This window comes from Neodiprion virginianus, chromosome 7 (assembly GCF_021901495.1).
Source record: "Neodiprion virginianus isolate iyNeoVirg1 chromosome 7, iyNeoVirg1.1, whole genome shotgun sequence".
In the NCBI taxonomy this organism is placed as follows: Eukaryota; Metazoa; Arthropoda; class Insecta; order Hymenoptera; family Diprionidae; genus Neodiprion; species Neodiprion virginianus.
Genome location: NC_060883.1, coordinates 1,998,309 through 2,019,109, shown reverse-complemented (window position 1 = coordinate 2,019,109; position 20,801 = coordinate 1,998,309). Strand labels below are relative to the sequence as shown.

At 42.1% G+C, this 20,801-nt stretch overlaps 1 long non-coding RNA gene across 2 annotated transcripts in view; it reads right to left on the bottom strand.

Moving 5' to 3' along the window:
- LOC124308561 (uncharacterized) overlaps positions 1–20,801 on the bottom strand; it is a 126,174-nt gene that overhangs the window by 49,812 nt on the left and 55,561 nt on the right. For both annotated transcript variants that reach the window (XR_006909015.1, XR_006909016.1), the window contains one exon: positions 4,264–4,391. This is a non-coding gene — a long non-coding RNA (uncharacterized LOC124308561). The remainder of the gene's footprint in view (positions 1–4,263; positions 4,392–20,801) is intronic.

The following is a 20,801-nucleotide window of genomic DNA, read 5'->3' as shown; positions in this document are numbered from 1 at the left end:
CGATAAAATGAGAGGAAAAAAAGAAAAAAAAAAAGAAAAAATTCAAATAAAATAAATCGCGAAAGAAAATCAGGAACATAATTAAACGGTTATTAAAAAGCGACTGTCGGGTCGGACAGGCGGGGGAATCGAGGGTGATTCTCCCCTTCTCCATACATCCGTATATACACCCATCCACGTCCGTATACACACGTTCGTATACATATAATACCATATCGGTTCATTGACGAGCCGCGACGAGGAGAGAAAGGTATGAAAATAAAGCGAACGGAAAAAAAAAACAAACAAATACAAAAAGGCGAGAATAAAAAGAATAAAACGACGTAACGAAAAAAAAAAAAAAAAAAAAACACCCACACACCGCACAGAGAGGGAGGAAAACCGGGCGGGAGTGAGAAGTTATTCGATGTGAGAAAGAAAGAAACAAAAAAAATTGGTGTCACCCTCTTCTTTTTCCTAGTAGCCCCTCTCTTTCCCTATCGTTTCTCCGTCTTTATTCAATGTTGTCGTTGGTTTTTTAAAATTTTCTTTTTTTTTTCCGCAAACTTTTTTTCTTTCCCTCCCTCCCTCTCTCTCGCTATCTTTCTCTCTCTCTCTGTCTCTCTCCTTTCAACGCCGCGACTCGCGCCTCGCGAAAAAAGAAGCAAGAAGGAGCGGCAAAGTATCCGTGTCTGTGCGCGGGTTGCATGCATGCATATGCATACGTGCAGGGGGATTCTGAAACAAACGAATTCTCGATCACCGTTGTATATAGAGACGAGCCGCGGTGCCGATTGTTGCCAATCATACGTTTGCGGACAAGGGGCGTAGGTGGACGGGCGGCGGTTCGACGCAGCATACACCAACACGAATTCAATATATCCTCACACCCATGCACCGATACCCCGCTGCTGCATCCGAGCGGCTAGCTCGTCCTCAACGAGATATTCAGTGTTGCGTTTTTACTCGCGACGGTAGGTAGGCGACCCGGCCGCCTCTCTGTCACTCAAAATCGACCTTAGAAATCGGGTTGCGAGTATCAAAGGGTCGTAATGATACGCGGAAGAATCAGACACCTTTCGAATCTCCGCGATTCCAAATTCCGCGTTCCTCTCACCAAACGATGACCTCGTCATTGTAACATATCTGTACATGTATATACCATGTATAAGTACATACGATGTATATACAAGTAAAATTCAACGCTCTCTCTAAATCCGTCATTTTATAATCCATAATATGATGAATTCTCCGTGTGTAATACTTCGTCATATACGCAATGCAGGCAGGTTCCGCAACCGGTAGCGGCGGAGGCGGCGGTGGCGGAGGAGGTAGAGGAGGCAGAGCCCGGCCGCGTTCAATGATTGATGACAAAGTGCAGCGAGAGGGTTTTCGGCGGGTTGGCGGCAAGGGGGGGAGGGAAACTACGGAACCGCCGTGTCTGTCGTTCTGTGAGTGTACCCGTATTGTACGTGCAAGTGAGGCACACGCGCGCGCGTCACGACGACGACGACGACGACGACGACGATGATGATGATGACGATGATGATGATGATTTCAAAAACAACGAGTCAGTCTGCTGCAGTCGACGCCGCGTACGAGGATGAGGAGGCGAGTACCCGAGTGCACAGCCAATGCGGATAAAGAGAGCAGGATGGACAGAGGGATGGAGAAAGGGAAAAAGAGAGATGATGATGACGAGGGAGAGGGAGAAGGAGAGGGCGAAACGATGATGAAATTAGAGGAGAGAGAGAGAGAGAGAGAGAGAGAGAGAGAAGAGAGAGGCGGAAGAGGCGGGGACAGGTGAATTTGCTTTTTATTCTTTACGGGGATCATTGGGGGATGGTGAATAATTAATAGGTAGCGAAGGTGGGAAATTTGTCTCTGATACACAGCTGTGTAATGTGTGTACTTAGGTATGGATTTACGATCATCGATCATTGCGAATCGCAAATTTTCTACTTCGATTCTCGATTAGTGTTGCACAAGAATTTAAAACTCAATTGTACGCGCGACGATTTAAAAATTAACGCGATGAAAAGAAGTAACTATTAAATATAATATGACAATCATTGGATAGTTGGGAATATTGTAAATATTTGAAATAAAAATTGTTATAATTATGGTTATTATAAAATATGCAGAGGAAACTATGAGAAAAAAATGTGTAAGCGCGAACGAAAAAGAAAAACGAAAATTGAGATGAACGTGAAATAATAATGTGATACTATATGTAAATAGGGCGAAGAATGAGTAATTAATATTTAATCGAGAAATGAATATAAACGCTCGGTAACAACTACTGCTTAAAATTACTATAAGGCATATTTACGATAGACTTGACTTAACTGACGGCCGTATTAATTGCGTGTCCCTTGATTTTAATTATATTCCTGTCCACCGCGTTATGGGGGAGTAGAATTATGCGCGCACATATGTATTCGTGTGTATGAGCGTGTGTCGCGTTCGTGTGCGAAGAGAGCGAAGAAGCTTATATAATTTGAGGGCGTGAAAATTCCGTCTCGATTCTCGCTTATATGTAATATTTAATCCAAAGCAAATCCTAGTAATTACATAAAAAAAAAAAAAAGAATGCCTCGCATGTGATACAATTGAAATTGATAGAAGAAACGAGAAGATGACGTGATTATTTCAAGTCACAGTATCGATATAGGATTTCTAGAAACTATAAACAAACGCTTGCTCTCAGGCAACCTAGCTTTCGCCTCTTTTCAATATCTGGAAAAAGGGTTGCCTGTACGCAAGGTGAATATTTCAGTTGACCCTGAAACAGAGGTACGCTAATTTTTTTTAACTAGGTACCTAACAATACACGGGGAGGGGGGGGGGACAAACGTTCGCGATCGATCACGATTATCATAGTTATAAGTGGGGAAGTTTTTTTTTTTTTCTAATGAGGAAAACGTTGGTACCATTTAAATATCATGTAAAATTCCGAAAGTATGTCAAAATTTGTCCCAAAGCCCGGCTTAATTCCTAGCGATCTCTGTTTCGTCGAATGATTTGAAATCCCCGCGCGGTACAAACGTACCCCAATCTATCCATTCTAAGTGTTAAAAATCGAATAATTATTTTTTCGTCCAAGTGGCTGTTAATTTCTTCATCAAATTCTCCCTCTCCCGTGAATAAAAAACAAAAAAGCGCGAATGTATATAAAGTAAAACCAACTGTTTAAAAAAACTGAAAACAGCCAGAGTGGTGGTAAGCGTTCAAAACAAAAACAAAAAGAAAAAATACATACTCAGACTTTTCGGCAGCGCGGGAAAGTCGAGCTTCGTATCAGGATCTTCGGGGGATGATCGTGGAGGCGATCTGGGATAGCGGGGGCGGTGGTGGTGGTGGTCGCTCACCTAGCTATACAACGCCGTCGGTATAATAGTGTTGCGTGTAGTGCGCTAGGGTGGCAAAGGTGGGTAGAGGTAGGTAGGTAGGTATAAACCGAGAGAGGCTAGGCGCGCAAGCGCTTTTGACAAAAATCAATAAAGAGAAAAGCTTAGCTAATGCCGCTGGGCTGCACGGCACGCCGTCGAAGAGAGGCGTACGTTTTGCCGGTTGCCGGAGGGGTTTGGGGGTGGAAGGAAGGGGTGCTCGACGGGGGTGGAGGGGCAAACTCCGCCTTCGACTCTCTCACCTACTAGCGCCCGACTACCTACCGTAGCGCTCGCCGGCGTAGTCGAAGCGCGGACTTACACCCCCGCAAATTCAACCCCCACCACCCCCGAAGTAACGCGTGTGCGTCCGTGTGTGTACTCCCGTAATTCGCAACCCTCAACCTACCCCGCATCCGCCCCTCGATCGCGATAGATGCTCACCCATAACCTCGCCGACCCGTGCCGCTAGTGTACTAGAAGATTATCTAGATGATTTTCAGGGACTAGCCTACATTGCCGTTGCAGGGTGACTCTTCCCGATTCGAAAATACGTCGCTTCCAAAATATAATAGAGGACTTGTATTTGGGCAAAGTATTATCTACGATAATTTTCACGATTATGGCTATTCGAATGATTATATTTTATTATCACGTTTTTACCAGCTCAATTTCTTCTCTGTTTTTTTTGTTTTTTCGGTGGAAATTTTGCGATCGATTTTTTAAACAAATTTCCGGATCAGCTAGAGACTCGAAGCTTTAAACATCCCTCGAGACTGCATCACGACAATGCAATATTGTTTGTTTTGTTTTTTCGGTACACATTTTTCGACATCATTATTTCATATAATTTCTCCTTACTGCTAATTATGGTTAATGGTGATATTCAACTTACGAATTTCGAGAAATGAAGACGAAGAAAAACAAAGTATTCCTCTTTTCGTAGCAAAGTAGACGTCGAGACCAGAAGAATTTTGTCGTTTTTTCTTGCAATTTTTGTAGTTGTTCCACCATGTCATCGATCTGTGAAAAAAAAAAAAGAATGTCGTCCAGATTTCGTAATCATATTTCAATTAGATTTTATAAAGTACTAACAAGAGTAAAGTTCATGACGAGGATGCTAAAAATTCCAGTGTTTGTTTTATTTTTTTAATTTTTTCATCGGGTTTCAAAGGTAAAACGAAATTCGAGACGACTTCTAGGTTGGTTTACATAACCTCATCATATCTCTCTAATCTCCTTACGATCGTAATTACAGTACAAAAAAAAATATATATATATTATATTTTCGAATTCTGACACAGGTTTTTCATTTCTAAAAAAAAAAAAAAAAAATCCCATGCATTAGATAATTACGGAGCCGCTGCAGTTGCGATTAAACCGATAACACGGTATATCAGATAACCCAAACGGGATGGGGGGTTAGTAAAAACAAAAGAAGAAGCGAAAAAAAATTTTCCCAAAGGGGAAAAGAAAAAAAGAAGCAATAGAACAAAAAAATTATTAACGCGTCCTTTCACAGAGGAATTTGGCACGCAGCCTCCCGGGACGTGAAGAATGAAAGTATAATAAACCAGCAGGCAAGGGTTGTTGAATCGCGTGCTCGGGGGTGTGGAGGGACAGAGTCAGGGCCAGGGCCAGGGCCATGGACACCGGCGCACCGAACACGTGGTGGAGGGAATCCCCGAACGAAAACAATCAATTTTTCTATAACTGGGACAGCAGACCCCCGCCTCACGGGAAGTGGTGAGGTTTTCATCCCCCGCATACGTTTCAACCGCGCGAAGCGTCGGAGCACCTGAATTTTCTCAAACTGCAGAAATTCCGAACGTCCAACTTATCGTGGGTACCTATAAAGGTGTACGGAGTGAATGAGGTACGAGGACGTTTCGTTTCGGTTGCATAAATTGCAACAATGCGGTACGACGACGCTTAACGTCGTCGTCGTCGTCGTCGTCGGTGGTGGTGGTTAATTCGAGCGTAATATCCGCGAGGGTGGAAATGCAGGCGTTTCGCGATTCGATTGTGGGACGTGTTCCGGTGGCTTCGGCCGAGGGTAGTATGTAGGTTTTAGCACGGACGTCTAACTCCTCCGGAATCCGGTTCCGCATCCAGTCACCGTTCGTCCACAGGTTCAAACTGCAGACATTAACGCTCAGCGTAATTCTAACTCGTTTATCCCACCTCTCACTCCCCCGATTGCCGGTTTGCTGCTGCGTTCACACAGCTGTCCAGGAGTACAAATTTTAACGCTTCTATGCCGCTACCGGCCGCTGCGGTTTATCTCGCGGCTTTCCGTACCTACGGTATAACCCTACCGACGCAGTTGTGCAGACGTCCCGACGCTTTCTCTCAAGTACCGAAAACACAAAACACCAGCCCCGACGCCAGGTTGAATGGGGTGGAAATTTTCACGGATATGGTCTACTTTTTTTCGCCGACCAGGACATAATGACATTTAAGGTTTTTTCAGAAAGAAAATAAGGATTTTTCGACTATCCACAACAGTATTATATAAATTTTAAATGTCATTTGCCAAATGTTCAGAGCATAGCAAGCAACTTGACGTTACACGTCTTGATCTTTCGAAATTCAGATCACCTTACGCGCAATAAATGAAAAAACATCATTATAATTTCTTTAAATCGATCCATCTACACAAGAAACTCAAGATTGAAAAAAAAATTTTTTAATTAGCATCCGAGGTACTAATTAACCTAAAAATTTTTGTCATTTTCAATATCATTGGTAAAATATCATGACAATTTCATGACTTTTTTAGGGTCGCATTGAATTTCACGACATTTAGAAATGTTCAGTTTTTTTTCAGATCGTTAGGCACCCTGACCAAACTCGATCCTATAAACGTTTACCTGAAAGCCCGCGTGATTGCGGCTTCGTTAACGTCAATTTTTCGAACGCAAGATCAATCGTTTTTCATGTTGTTGGCAGAATCGTGGGGTTGGTTTAATCGAGTTACGAATAAAACTGATTCCGTATCGATAGTCCACAAATCGAGACGATCGTACTAGGAATAGATGATTGTATTCCACTGATTTTCCACCGTACACTCCCAGCATCATTGCTCGTGTGTAATATTGCAATTGAATCTGGTGCAACTTTGTTTCAAGTTTCATGCAATTGAAAGATGGAAAACGAAAGTATGACTCAATTAGTTATATGGTCTATTTGAACGATCGCGACAAAATTGATGTTGAGGATGGGATAGTCGAGTAGATAAATCAACTGCAGCATGTATAGACGCATGGTGTCCGATGAAAAATCAGTAACAAATTCAAGGACAAAACCAGTTTATTCAAGACATTGAAAATAAAACATTTCCAGGACGCAAGAAAAATTCAAGGATAGTTTCAAGGGCCATTGGACACCATGATAGAAGAAGAAAAAGAAGAAGAAGAAGTATAACGGAGGTAAAAGCGTGCGTAACAAGAGAATCCGCTGGTGTGATAAAAATAATTCAAAAGGTTAAATTCGGAGGCGTTATTAATCGGTGGAGACACTTAACCGAAATAAACAGAACCGCTGCTGCACCTCATAGAAAGAGTAAAACGTGAGTGAGGATATGAAGTGGAGGTGGTGGGGGGGGGGGGAGGATGGAGTAGGGGGCGGGAAGCGGTGTTGCATCAGAAGTAGCGTCACCGCTGTTAAAGTTTCCGAGTGAGTGAGATTCAGGGTATGTAAAATCAGTTCCAAAAGTTATAAAACCACCCCATTCAAAGGAGTCGCATGCCGTTTTTTATCCTCGAATCGTCTCAACCGATGCGTCTGGTTCCCGGTTACAGCTACGGACGGCGTATGAGTTTTACGAAATTTTGCAAGGACTGTACGAGCGTTCCCCACCCCTGGCTGACCACCCCCACGTGTAACCATGACGACGATGGCTGAATTCGCTCTCCCACTCTGGTAACTCTAAAAACGCGTGTGTAGTTGGCGGTGGTCTCTCCTGCTCGGTTCTGCCGTTGGATCACGTCCGCCTGGAGAGAGAAAGAGAGATAGAGAGAGAGAGAGGCGAGGAGAGGAGAGAGGAGAGGAGAGGAGAGGAGAGAAGAGGAGTTGTTGGTGGTGCGATGGCTGATGGAGGAGGACGGGTTTGCAGGGGGTTGCGGGTGCCGACCGGCATTTCGGTTGCGGAGGGTTTCCAGCCTCGGTCTCGAATAAGGGAAGTCAGGATAGCATAGAAACCAGAATAGGACAGAAGGGGCGGCCGGTTCCTAATTGCGTCGGGTCCTGCAGGGTAGGTCGGACGTGTACCGTAGGGGTGAAACGGTGCCTCCGGAATTGATGCTTGAATTTTGAACCCACCCCACCCCGCCCACGCTAAAGGGGTAACAGCTATTCGTTCTCATCTAGGTTCGAAAAATTCTATTGCGGTTCAGGCGGGAAATCGGACGGTGAGCTTGAATTTTTCGGATTCTCCACCGAATCTCATCCCCCCGCCGCCCCTCGAAGTTGAGACTCAAAATTTCCACCAAGTCTCGTCAATTTGATCCCTCGTTCGACTATCCCAATTGTTTTATTTTCTATCTATTCGTATCGTTACAACATAGGCTGTACCTATCTATGCTAAATTTTTTTGAGGATAGAAAACCGAAGCGACGTTAATTCCCATTGATACGATTAATTAGAGGTTGCATATTTTATCGCGTTTAGGGGTGTGCAAGATTCGTAGAAAAAACTCCGGGTCTGATGAACGAAAAAAATAAGTAAAACACTGCGTTTATTTTTTCCCGTAACTTTATTTGTTCTTTCCTTTTATTTTACGTCCTTTAACTTTCGACTTTTTTTTAAAGATTTTTCTTTTTTTTTTCTTTCTTCTCTTTTCTTTTCTTCTATACACACGCGCGATGCAGTCGCGCAACAGGTTGACCCCGTGACGTAAAGATTCGTTTAAAAACGTTCAATTCCGTTTTCGCGCGGACGATCGCGCGCTATATTCACGTACATGTACGTGCATATAATGGTACCGGTACAAATTCAACGTGACAGGGGTGAGGGAGTTGAAATATATGCGTGTGTGTGTGTGTGTGAGCGCGAATCGAGGATCGTGGACATAAATCTTGATTCGTTTCATCGTTTTCAGGAAAACCAATGGGAGAAAAATAAAAATGATAAATTTGATGTATAACCTGTTGCTCGGACGATCGTGGCAAAAATTTATAATAAGATACTAATAAAAATGTAAAATTGACTGTGTTTTTTTGTACTTTCATTTTTTTATACTACTTTCACAGAAATTCGTTGTAAGCTATAATATTGATTGTACAATTTTTTATTTTTTTTTTTGTGTTTTGTGTCCGTACGAAAGGAAGAAAAAAAAAACGGAGAGATAAACGTCGAGAAAAAAATGAAATTTTTCGAGTTTTAATTTTGATTTTTTTTTGTCTGTTGCTTTTTTCAATTTTCTTCATCTTTTTTTAGGATTAAAAACCGATTCTTGGGCCCCGCCCTGCAGCGGTCTAGTAAGTCGAACGGCGGGGAGAGGAAGCGAGAATCGCCCGGTGAACATCACCGTCACCGCAACCCCTTCTCTTCTCCTCTTCGAGGTCGTTCGAGGTGGGAATATATAAACGACGAAGAGAAAGGATGGCTGCTGGTTGCTGCTGCTGGTATACGTAACGTAACCACCCTGAAGCCCGATCAATGAAGACGCTGCGCGCGCATACCCGATTTTTTGAACGCAAACCCGCCAACGACAACTCGAGCCTTGTCCCAAGTGGTCCCGGTCACCACCCGACTAACCTAACCTAACGTAACTTAACCCAACCTAATCTGAATCTAAACTCGAGAGTTGTTTCGAATTGTGGAAACAATCCGCGAAATCAGTCTGTCGGCATTACCGCAGCAAAGTTGTGACAAAAGTAAAAAAAATTGGTCCGAATGACAGTCGCTTGATTTGAAAATTTCTTTTTTGTCGATTCGTTGGATGATCGGTTTTCTTATATTTCTCCTTAATTCGTTCTGCTCGTTAATTTGTAACGAAATGTTTTCCATGCATTAATAACAATTGTTCATACGATTTAATAAAGGAATAATTTTACTGGAACAATACCGTACACGATCTTTGTTATTTTATTTGTTCACACATGCCGCCCCTTCTTTGTAGCCTCTTTTAATGAATTTTTTCAAAAACAAGACAACTGTAGACTCGAATTCTCTTTGACGGGATGAAAAGACTGCTCGCTCCGTTGATAACTAATTTCGCAGTGGAGTCTGCAGCGTTCTTGCATTACTGACGAAGAGCCGAGGATCCATAGAGTTTCAACCACCCTTAGATAGATGGCGCCAACCGATATTTCGACGGGGTTTCTGCGCACAACGCGGATGATTGACCTTTGGCTAATTGGTCGTAATGGGCGTTTGAATTAAACATGTGTGCAAAATTTTTCAGCGATTCAATTCAACATAACGAACCGACGGCATACCAGCAGATTATGTACGCCAATCACCATTTCATACTTGCCTTAGTATGTCACGTTTTAGGAAGATTTAAGAGATTCTAATTGAATCTCAACGTGATGTGAAGTAGCTGCTAATAAATTTACACTTGTCGAGCTTTAAATCGAAATATGAGGGGGAAAATAATTTGAATTTCCAAATCAAATGCTCCAGTTTTATCAAACGGATAATAAATGTTGATGAACATTAATAAGTTTAATTTTATCTCGCATTTAAGTCGAGAATTCTTAAATTCCGATAAAAAAAAAAAGTGGCGAGAAATCAGAAGCCTTACAACTAAACCAGCGATTAATTAATACCGCACAAATCGGATCACGTATAATTTGTAATTAAACAATTCTCGGTGCAGTGAATTAGATACAAGTGCAACTTCCTTTGATAGAAGCGAGCGAAAAGAAGCAAAGAGAAATGAAACGGAGAGGGCTGAATGAAAAAAAAAAGGTGGAAATCTGGGCGAAGCGTTGGCGGTAATTAACGGGTGAGCATTAAATAAAACGGGTGAAATTCAGCCGAATTAAAGAAGGTGGTCCCGGAACACGGCGGGGAAGCGAGTAACGCGATTAAACGTTGCTAACAAGCTCGCGTCAGTTATTGGCACTTGTCGGTAACAAATTCCATTATCTCCAGGGCGGCTTGCACCCTCCTCCTTCTCCTGCACGGCGTGAAACAAAGCGAGCGCCCCAATTGCTCCCTAGAATTGCGATAGAATTGCAACTCGATTTCTCCACCCACCTCGGTCCGGTTCGGTTCGGCTCCTGATGCGGAATCTCACATATTACTTCCTCCCCCATCCCCCCGATTTCCGTACGCAACGCTCTCAATTAAACCACCCCTACGCCTCAATCCGCGCGCGTTTCAATGCCGGGTAAAGTGAGGGTATGAAAAACTGCGAGATCTTTGCGAGCGAAAGAGTTGGAAGTCCATGATGGCTTTCCGCAGAAATGGTCTCAACTGTCTTAAGTCATAGCAATTACCATCTAGCACAATGTTGGTTTTTAGTTGACTTGATATCCAATGGAACAAAATTACAACGGGTTGTATAGTCAAATTACCTGATACTTGGTATTTCAGAGAACATATTTAACGTCAAGTATACTGCATGTCGACTTCAAATCCAGTTTTTTGACGATCTATAGCTATTCAAAAATAGCCAACCTTTCGTCCATTTTTTTCCAACAATTTTTTCAATTTGTCAAAACATCGAATTTTAGTAGACGAATGGTAGTCATCCTCTGCGCAAGTGTGCTACCTGGAATTTTCGAATAAACGATAATGCGAATCGTCCGAGAGAACTGTGCAAATCAAGCTGGATATAAAATCTGTACAGCAAGTGGAGGATCCTCAGCGCTTGGTGTTATGACGTAACCCGTATAGGGGTGGCAAATTAACTCTGAGCGTTACAGATGTTGAGGTTCTTGGCACGGGAACCCAACACCTTGTTAGCCTGACAAATATCCGCCATATCTCTTTCGGCCCGAGAGAAGTCGGGTTTGCGGCGAGCAATGGAGCCCCCTTAGCTCTCGGGATCTCCTAGATGCCTGCAGCAATAACGCGGACCCAAGTCTCGATATGTCGGTTTCCGTCTGAGATCCTTTCCCAACAATTTCCAAATTTTTCGTACCCCGTTTGCCGTTCGTGGCGTGACATAACCTAGAAAAGAGGAGGTGAGAGAGGTAGAGAGCGAAAGGAGGGGGGAGGAGATAACTCGGGAAACCCGGCTGCTTGATTGATCAAGATAGAATTGAGTTGCGGTCCGCGGGTTCGGTTTAGGAGGACCCCACCCTTAATACCCTTTCCGCTTCTCTACCACCCCCCCGAATCCTCTCTCACTACTCCGCCCGGCTATCGCTCCGCGGCTTGGGCCCTCCGCCGATTATTATGGATATTATTTCGGAGAGGCAGACGCCATTTTCCGGGTAAACCGCACCGTCATTCCGCTACGTTACGCCAACGCGATCCCGACTCATGTGTACAGGAACGTTAAGATACCTATTCGGCCCTCTTCCACATCTCGATATCTCCTACAAACAACCCGCCTTCCAAAATCCACCGGAAGACTTCAGATGGTTCTTCAACTTTAACATCAGGTGATTTTCCAGAATTTTTATGGTTCATTCGCACGACATTTTGTGAGATGTTCGCAATGTTGAAGGCTTGGAAAGATACCACTTCATTTCGAAAAGATGTCAGTAATCCTAGCGATCTAAAAAAAACTTCAAACGACTCTGACATGTTGTCTGTAAATGCATCAAGTTCAGGATTTTTTCAGTTCTTTGGGATGATGTGAAGGGACATTATGACGCGAAATAGGGGCGTGTATAAAGTGTGGGAACTAAGACAGAGGTGAGTTGGTTTGAGATATCGGTTCTCCGGTAGCCAAGCAGACCAGGAGGGTTAGTTCTATCAGGTTTGGGTTTAGTGTCAAAGTGGAGAGCGTTATTGGTAACCAGCGAACTTTACGAGAAGCATGCACGAAGAGGAGAAGGAGGAGGAGATAGAGGTGGAGGAGAAGGAGGAGGAGGAGGGACGGCAACACCAGCGGCGGCATTCTATCTTCTTGCTAATCTAACTGAAATAGGGTCGAGTTATACTAGGCGATGGCGATGGCGTCGCCGCGTAAGGTTGGGTATGGGGCAGACAATATTATGGACTTATCAAGCCATCCTAATGGTCTCATCAGGATGCAAGCCAGCAGATCTCATCATCCGCAGCGACGTCGTCGTGTCGATGAAACCCATTTGTCGCTGTAGACCCACAGACTCTTCTCCGAACCCCCGTTCTATCCTCCAAGTTTCTCGCTCGATCTTTTTCCAATCATCACGCGTCGCTACACCTTCTTCGATAAAGATAATGACAGCATTCTTTGGTACCATACCAACTGCCCAACGAACAAAAACTATCATCTCTGCGCATCACGAAGCGCACATGATCTGGATGGTTTCTGTGTAGATATGACAACGCGTCGAAACTAGACAAACTTCTGAATCGGACTGGAAGTCTCACTGGTGAAAACAAAGTAGAATGAGCTTTGGGGTATTTCGATGCTTGTTGACGCAACCAACTTTTGTGCTTGATTTTAAGAAATTTCGTGTCGGAGAGGGTGATTCGAACCTAACCTGACCCTGGCTATACCTATGAGGTTGGTGTGCATCAGGTACGGGTGTTTACGACGAGACCCGGCGAATTGCATAGTTTTGAGGTATAGCTGGAGGATGGGTATTTCCTCTCACCTACGTGTACACCTACACACTGTAGTTATTTAGTATACGGTTTAGAATTTCCATAGATAACGCAGAATTATGATAGCCACACTCGCCGCGCGACCGCAACAGACAATACTAGATCTTTCCTCCAGCCATGCACGAACGTTCGGTATTATATCTCATCAATGACGATTTCTAGTCATTAGAGATAGTTGATAGATAATCCGGTTATGTCGTAAATGGATTTTGGTTCATGCCCTGCATCTTCACGATGTCTTACGGCATACGTTGGAATAACTGAACATGATATGCTCGGTGCACTGTCTGTAACTTTCTTTGACTACTGTCCAAGATGGTGTTCCATCATTGCACGGTCTCTCTTTTTCCATCAGAAAATGAAACCACCGATAATGACGAGACACGATTTCCCTAACTTTCTTTGACTACTGTCCAAGATGGTGTTCCATCAATGCTCGGCTTCTCTTTTTCCGGTCTCCGGTGACATTTCCCTTGAGTCGAAAATGGGTAGCGGAAGCGACGGACAAGACTTAACCGTTGGCAGTGGAGGCGGTCGTCTATGTTAGGTTTAAGCAACTCCGCGTGGAAGTTGGAAGGGGGGGGCGTTCTGACCCGGGGGTTTCGGGGTTGGGCGGCACACGCCAACTATTATAAACTGTGGCGCCTCAGCATCCTGGAGCAAGGTCCAGCTCCAGGTCCCGCTTCCCCCCCTCGCCAGCTCTGGGCCATCCACCACCAAATGACCCAGGGGCCTGGCGCCACAGCCTGAACTCACCCCGGCGCACACCCTCCGGGGCAAGAGTTGAACCGAACCTCTTCTCTCTACCCTCTAATCAATCAAAACCCCAGAGGCGTCCGAGCCGGGCAGCAACTAGCTTCGTCGGTCGCTCGGCACCTACCTTCACCAACTTGCCCGTCTACCGACGCTTTTTCTTCGACTGGAATTTCTAACGTTGCCAGGCAACCGTGCAGCTTCATTTTCTAATCCGGCACCTCTTGATTAATCCATTCGAAAAAGTATTCCACGACAAACATGAGCTGAGAACAGGGTACAGCATTTTTTCATATTTTCATCAAAGAACTCATTGATTTACACTGTTCGTTCTAATTCAGATGAAAGCTGAAAGTTGACTTGATATACTTGAGCTATTACAATGAAAGACATATTTCTTTTTTCTTATCTTTAATCAAGGTGGTAAAATTTGATCATCTTTCATGATGAATTTATTGCCCTACTTTCAGTTTTGTTGCACCACCCATTTTAAACAGAAAATGTGTAATTGTGCTGACTCAACACTGATAACTTGACACAAATACATGAAAAAAAATGCACTATGTCAATAAAGTCACAGCAAGAGTTTTAACTGTCAAATGAAAAATTTTCACTGCAGCAGCAAAGAGCTTACATAGAATAGTCAAGTGGTGTTTCAATGTAGCAAGCCCGTTAGTTGAACTTGTCAAGTTTTTTCTCGAATCAGCAAAATATTAATTCTTTCAAAAATGAGTGGCACAATGAAATGAAAACCAGGACAGGAAATCAGTAACAAAGCAGTAATAAATTTTGCTTCCCTGATTAAACGTATACAGACCAAATTTGGGTTATTGTGCTAGCTCAACAAAGGTATCGAGTCAGCACAACCGCGATATACCAAAAATAAAAAAAAAAATCAACATTTGCAGCAACAAAATTTTACTATAAAATTACTATATTTGTTTTTATGACTTTGCTCATTTGGTTGTGTCAGCTTAATAGACGTGAAGAAGACAGACGAAAGGGGCAGAGCAGGAGCGTTAAATGAGTCGAACATGAACGCGGGTATATTCGCATAAACATAGGTTGGTAGTGTTTAATGAACCGGTTACACCGAGTAGGTACACCATTTGCTGAACACTCGAATAACTTCACGATTCGCAATATGCGTATGCATATACAATACATGTACATACATGTTACATACGCATGGCACATACGCATATACGTACATAAACAGTCTTGATTTTCAAGTAGGAGGTATAATATATGCTTCGAAGTTAGTGAAAGAGAGACACGGTAGAGTTACAAATTTTCCCGCCGAATAAAGTTTTCAACCCCTGCGCATACACGAGGGTAGGAAACCTCTCTCTCTCTCTCCTCCCTCTCTCGCATTCTCCCTTTCCCTCGCTCCCCAAAAAACTCAAGAAAAGGGTACATTTCACGGCTCAATGGTTCAGCGAAATTCTGTCAAACCGAAAATTCTCAATCCCTTCCTGCACGTAACCAACGAATTCCTTTGAACATTTTGATTTAACAGAGGCAAAAAAAATTTCATCTTCGAAACTTTCTTTCCAATACCTAACGTACAAAGCAGCTCTTCTTTTTCTTTTGTTTTTCTATCCTCATCCTCATAAATGATAAGATGTTTCAATATTCTACATTACTTTTCCGACCAACTTTCATTAATCGATTGTAAAATAGTTTTTGGAAGAAAAAATTTCAAATGATTCGCAGAGAAAGTAAACAGTTTAGAATTAAAGATGCAAAAAAACAATATCTACGAAAATATGAAACACCTGGTATCAAGGTTTCTCTCCGTCTCTTAGATTGCTCGGTGAAAGCTGATTATACCCACGTAGTCTAGAGCAAGGGAAATGTCGAGCGGCAGCTTATACCTACAACGACGTAGATTGTGTATTAGAGAGGCTGCGGAAATAGCGTAATTATTAGGAAATGACAGGCGTTCCCTCGCGGTGTTTCCATGGGATATATTCGAGCGAAAGAGACGGAATATCTTCTCATCTGACCAAGAATCCTCTGGCATTAATTGACCCATGATTAGGAGACGATTAGCCATTGGTTGTTATAAATTCGAAACAAAGTGACGGATTTTAACAAGGGATGAATCATCCCCCCTACCAAGAAAAAAGCTCCACTTTCTTCGTTATCAAATTTTTTGTTCACCCCCAGGTGTTTAAAAATTACCAAAACGGTTATTCGGAGTGTAAATTCGACGCTGATCAACTTCTGGAAAACAAATTAAACCAAATAAGCGATAGAGAGTGAGAGAGAGACGGAAATGCGTGTGTACCAAGTGGTGTAATTACTTAGCCAGTTCAAAGACAAGCAAGGACTTCACTTCCATCGAGTATATATGTACCTACGTCTGTTCAGACGTAACGCAGCAAACGTTTATGGGAACTACCATAGACATGATCACTGAACGTCATACATGAACAGGTATCATGTACATAGTTCGATGTATGCAATCGCTCGCTCCACACTCGCTCACTTCCGGTATAGCAAGTCGGCAAACATCCGATCTCCGACGTAATTATTATACACGTATGTGATTATTATAAATTACACGTTATTACGCGTTACGAGGACTTTGTAGAAACTAGAACGCAAAAAATAAAAAATCAAAACGAGTCAAGCACGAGAACAAACCGAACGATGAGCAAAAGAAATTTTTATCAACAATCTATCTTTAATTTACGCTGGGACGCCAGCTTTATATTTATTAAAATAATTTTTTTTTTGGTAACTTTTGGTAACAACTGCCGAGTTTTTTCGTTCCACACGGTCCCTGAAATATTTTCAAACCTCTAATAAAGAAAACATCTAAGTTATTTATTTATTGCAAAAATATCACGTGTAAACAAAGTGTAGAAATTCGTTCTTTTCTAATGAAGAAAAAAACATTACTATCATTTATACACAAACTTAATACACGTGAAAAAAATTTTCATTCCTGTCATTTTCATTTTTCCCGCCATATTCGATCCGGTATATTGAACTTTCGGATTTCGATTTCAGATTCGTAATCAGCGACCCGAAAAACCATGTGTCAAAAAGTTTTATCGATGTCAAGTAACTTTTTGAATTTACGTCCGCCATGTTGGATCCACCGTTTTGAACTTTCGAATTTCGAGTTCAGATTCGTAATCAGCGAACTAAAAAGTAAAAAAAAAAAAAAAAATGTATGCATGATAGGCTTAAAAGAATTGATTCAAACTGTCAAAGAATTAAATGAAACACTCGAATTTTTCGCGTCGTTGATCAACGAAGAGGGCGAACTTCGAAAAATCGTTCGACGACTCGTCAATGAGTTATATAATCTAAGTATTCGAATCCGCAATTACATTTGGAAGGAATACGTGTTTGGCTAGGAGGTGTCGTTGGTGTCGGTGGCAGACGTTGAGAGGGTTGTCCGTCTGGCCACTAATTCACCCCTTTTCTATCTTTCACTTTCTCTCTGTCCCTCTCTCTCTTACACTCGGTGTTTCACCGATCGTCCATTTTTCGCTCTGTTTAACCGAAGCCGTAAGTTGAAACTGTTTTATTCATCTTCTTAACGTTTCGTCGCGATTCTTCGTCCCAAACGGCATACAAGACTGTTATAAATTTTGAAAATCTACCGATGCGAAATTGTCTATTTTAGGTGTACCTACAGCCTCGTTCTGCCCATTTCTGTGCTGCAGCTATTTAAATATTTAACCACCGGCTGGCAAATTGCACCTCATCTCATGTAAAGTCACACAAATATAGAAACACACACACCGGGGTAATACAGGTATACAATCCACACAAAACCCGCGTCGTTCTCTTAAATTGTTTATCACACGTTGAAAGACGACGTTGCCGCTCTGCTCCTTTCCCAGATTCACTCCCACACGTATATATCCCTGCGTACAAGGTGTACAATTTTCGAACGGAAGATCAAAACGATCAGACAAATTGGAAAACAAAAATTAAAAAATTAAAAATCCATTCTTTTAAAAGTCTCATCATTTTTTCTAAAGCGAAAAAATTCAATTATCAATTTCGACTTTCGATGTTCAGATACTTTGAACGCGATGAAAAAAATTGTGTTGAATTTTTTTGTTTTCTTAAACATCAGTCGAATGATTATACAACTGATAAATGAAATTTTTTTCTTTTTCTGACAAATTCGACATTCCATGCTGTTGCATACAAAGCACACACGTTACGTTGGTACTATGTGATAACAGACTATTCGCCGTGTCTGTAGACTGCATTTAAGCACACTTGATGAAGCGTTCCGTTCGTTCGTTAGTTGGTTCGTAAGTGTATGCAATTTTGAGTGGATTACCACTGTAATATTCATTTAATTTCACTCCGTTTCGTTAACCTCGGCCAAGCCAGAAAGTTTGCCGTGAAAAGGAAATGGTTGAAAATAAACCAAGGTTACTGTCCCGCCAAGAGAATCGAGAAAACGATTTTCCCACGTGTGTATAAGAGGAAAGTAAAGTAATATAACGGATATAAAAAATTCGCAAGCAATCAAAAGTATCATATTAAAACCACTCTTTTATAAAATCGAAGGAATATGAATTTCAACTGATACTTAGGGTAAGAGACGTTTGCAAAAAGACGACGAGAAGCATTTATTATATTTTCTATAAATTTTTATAAAAAAAATGCCTTCTTCATAGTTCTATGCAATTTTTTTTTATGTATGTTATATTATACACGTTATTCCCAGACTCGATCTAGTTTTCGTAGAAATCTTGTATGCATCTCGATTATTCTCATCAGGAATCGGGACAAGCTGAACTAATTTTCTATACCTACTTCTACCATGGAATTCTAGCAGACCTTTTCGCGCCTGCACATGCATACTTATATGCTGTGTAGATAATGCAGAAATCGTCAGATATGAAACTCTCTGTTCTTATGAATTTTAAAGTGACGAAAGGTGATTAACAATTCGGAATATCAGAGTAAAAAAGAAAACAAACATCAAAATCGTCGTATTTACACAGCCGTTAGAAATGTTTCAATTATTTTTACACAAAAGAAATCTGTTATTTTATCCCGGGTATCAGCATTTCGATTTTAGAACTAAAGTTTGTATTTGATAAGAACTACCGAAACAATTGCCTGGTGAAAAATAACAGCGTGGCAAAACAATATGGCGTCGTAAGAGTCGGTCAGCTGACAGTTTAGGATCATAAATAATTGAAATATCAGAGTACCAAGATCTCCGTGCAAGCTGTTGGAGTTCTTTTTCATAAGGATAAATCGATTCAGGGTAAAAAATGCGAAAAACAATGTGTTTTAAAACGAAATACGGTGCGATTGAAGCGTTGAATTTCTACCACCAGATGTCGCGGTCTTCGATACCGCTGGAACAGCCTCCGGATAGAGAAACGAAAAAAATTTCATACGTTGAATGATAAGATACCAAGTTAGAAACTAAGTTTCGTCGATGTGCGTCAACGATGACGCGGGTTGGGATTTTGCATGTCCTCGAAGCGGGCGGACGCCTCACTATCGCCAACGCCCTCGGCAACGGGTTCAACGGGTCCACCGCTGCTGCACGTATATGTACATTTCTAATCAAGCGATATTGTAACTGCGGTCTAACATCCAAACACCACCGACGTACCGGACGGACCCGGGACTCGACCGATGGTACCGCCTAGTCTTCGGGTGGAGCAAAGCGAGAGAGGTAGGGGGGGAGAGAGAGAGAGAAAATTAGGAGACGGGAGTTGCGGGTGCAGTAAAATCCTGCGATTCTCGCGAAATTACATTAGAATGGTGTATAGGTCGTACAGAAATTGTGTGCGTTTCAACTTTTGTGTTCATAAAGAGTGGTCCGGATGCAGATGCAAGTGTTCCAACTGCAAGCTTCGATCTTCTTAAGTAATGTTCTTTTTTCTTTTTTTTTTGAATTTGTTTCAGAAAAGTGGCCAGTGAATAATAGACTCTTAGGGATTCGTTGATTTTATTATAAGATAGTCGAGCATTAATCTGCACCAATTTTCATTAAAAGTTTGAGATAGAAAAAAGTATTCAAATTATAAACTGCTGTTTGTATTTCAAATTCCTTCGAGACAGAGACAAATTTTTATTCATAATCGTCCGATCTCACTTTGCGGTGTGTCTCGATTATTTTTTTCGGAAGACAGATATTCGGACAATGAGTCTTTTTTTATTTACTAACGTCTGACAATTATTTGCATAATTTCCGATGATACGCTGTGACAAAGTTAGCGAATCTCAAAAATCCCTATCATATATTGAATTTAGATAAATATATAATCAGAAATCGTGAAAGTTTTTTTTTAACAACAAACGTCTTCTCACAACTGTCTCCGCAGCTGTGTCATTCAAACAAAAATATATTTACTATGTATTTTTCTACATACAAGAGTATATCCCGTCAATCTTTAAATAAATAACCGAATACATACATCACCGCGAGAATAATCCTCATGTTATACCGGTATACGTTTAAACGGTAAAAAACGAGAACCAAAGTGCATGAATAAAAAAAGAAATATTGTGAAGATCCACGGGGGAATATCATCCCGCGGGATGAGGGAGCGAGTAAAGTACGCTATCCTGCACCTGTGTAATAATATAGAGTAACGTTGTACGTTATATATATAGATAAGATATGAACCCGGGGGGTTAAAAGCCGTAAGGAGAATCCACGCCGCGTAATATAAGGGTGGCGGAAATAAGGCGTTGGCAGCCATGTTTGCGAAAGGGTTACTCGAGGAAGGGTCGGTGGGATGGCGAGGGGGCGGGGGGGGGGGGGGTGAAGAGAAGGGAATAAGGGAAGAAGAGGGGTTCGCCTCTGAGGGTGACGGAGGCTGCCAGAAGGGATCCTCCGGCCACCCATACACAACCCTCTATGTATGGTATATGTATACATATAATAGCTACGCCTGCATAGCTGGATGTGACTTGAAGACGTCGATACTCTCTCTCGACTCGAGCTTGCGA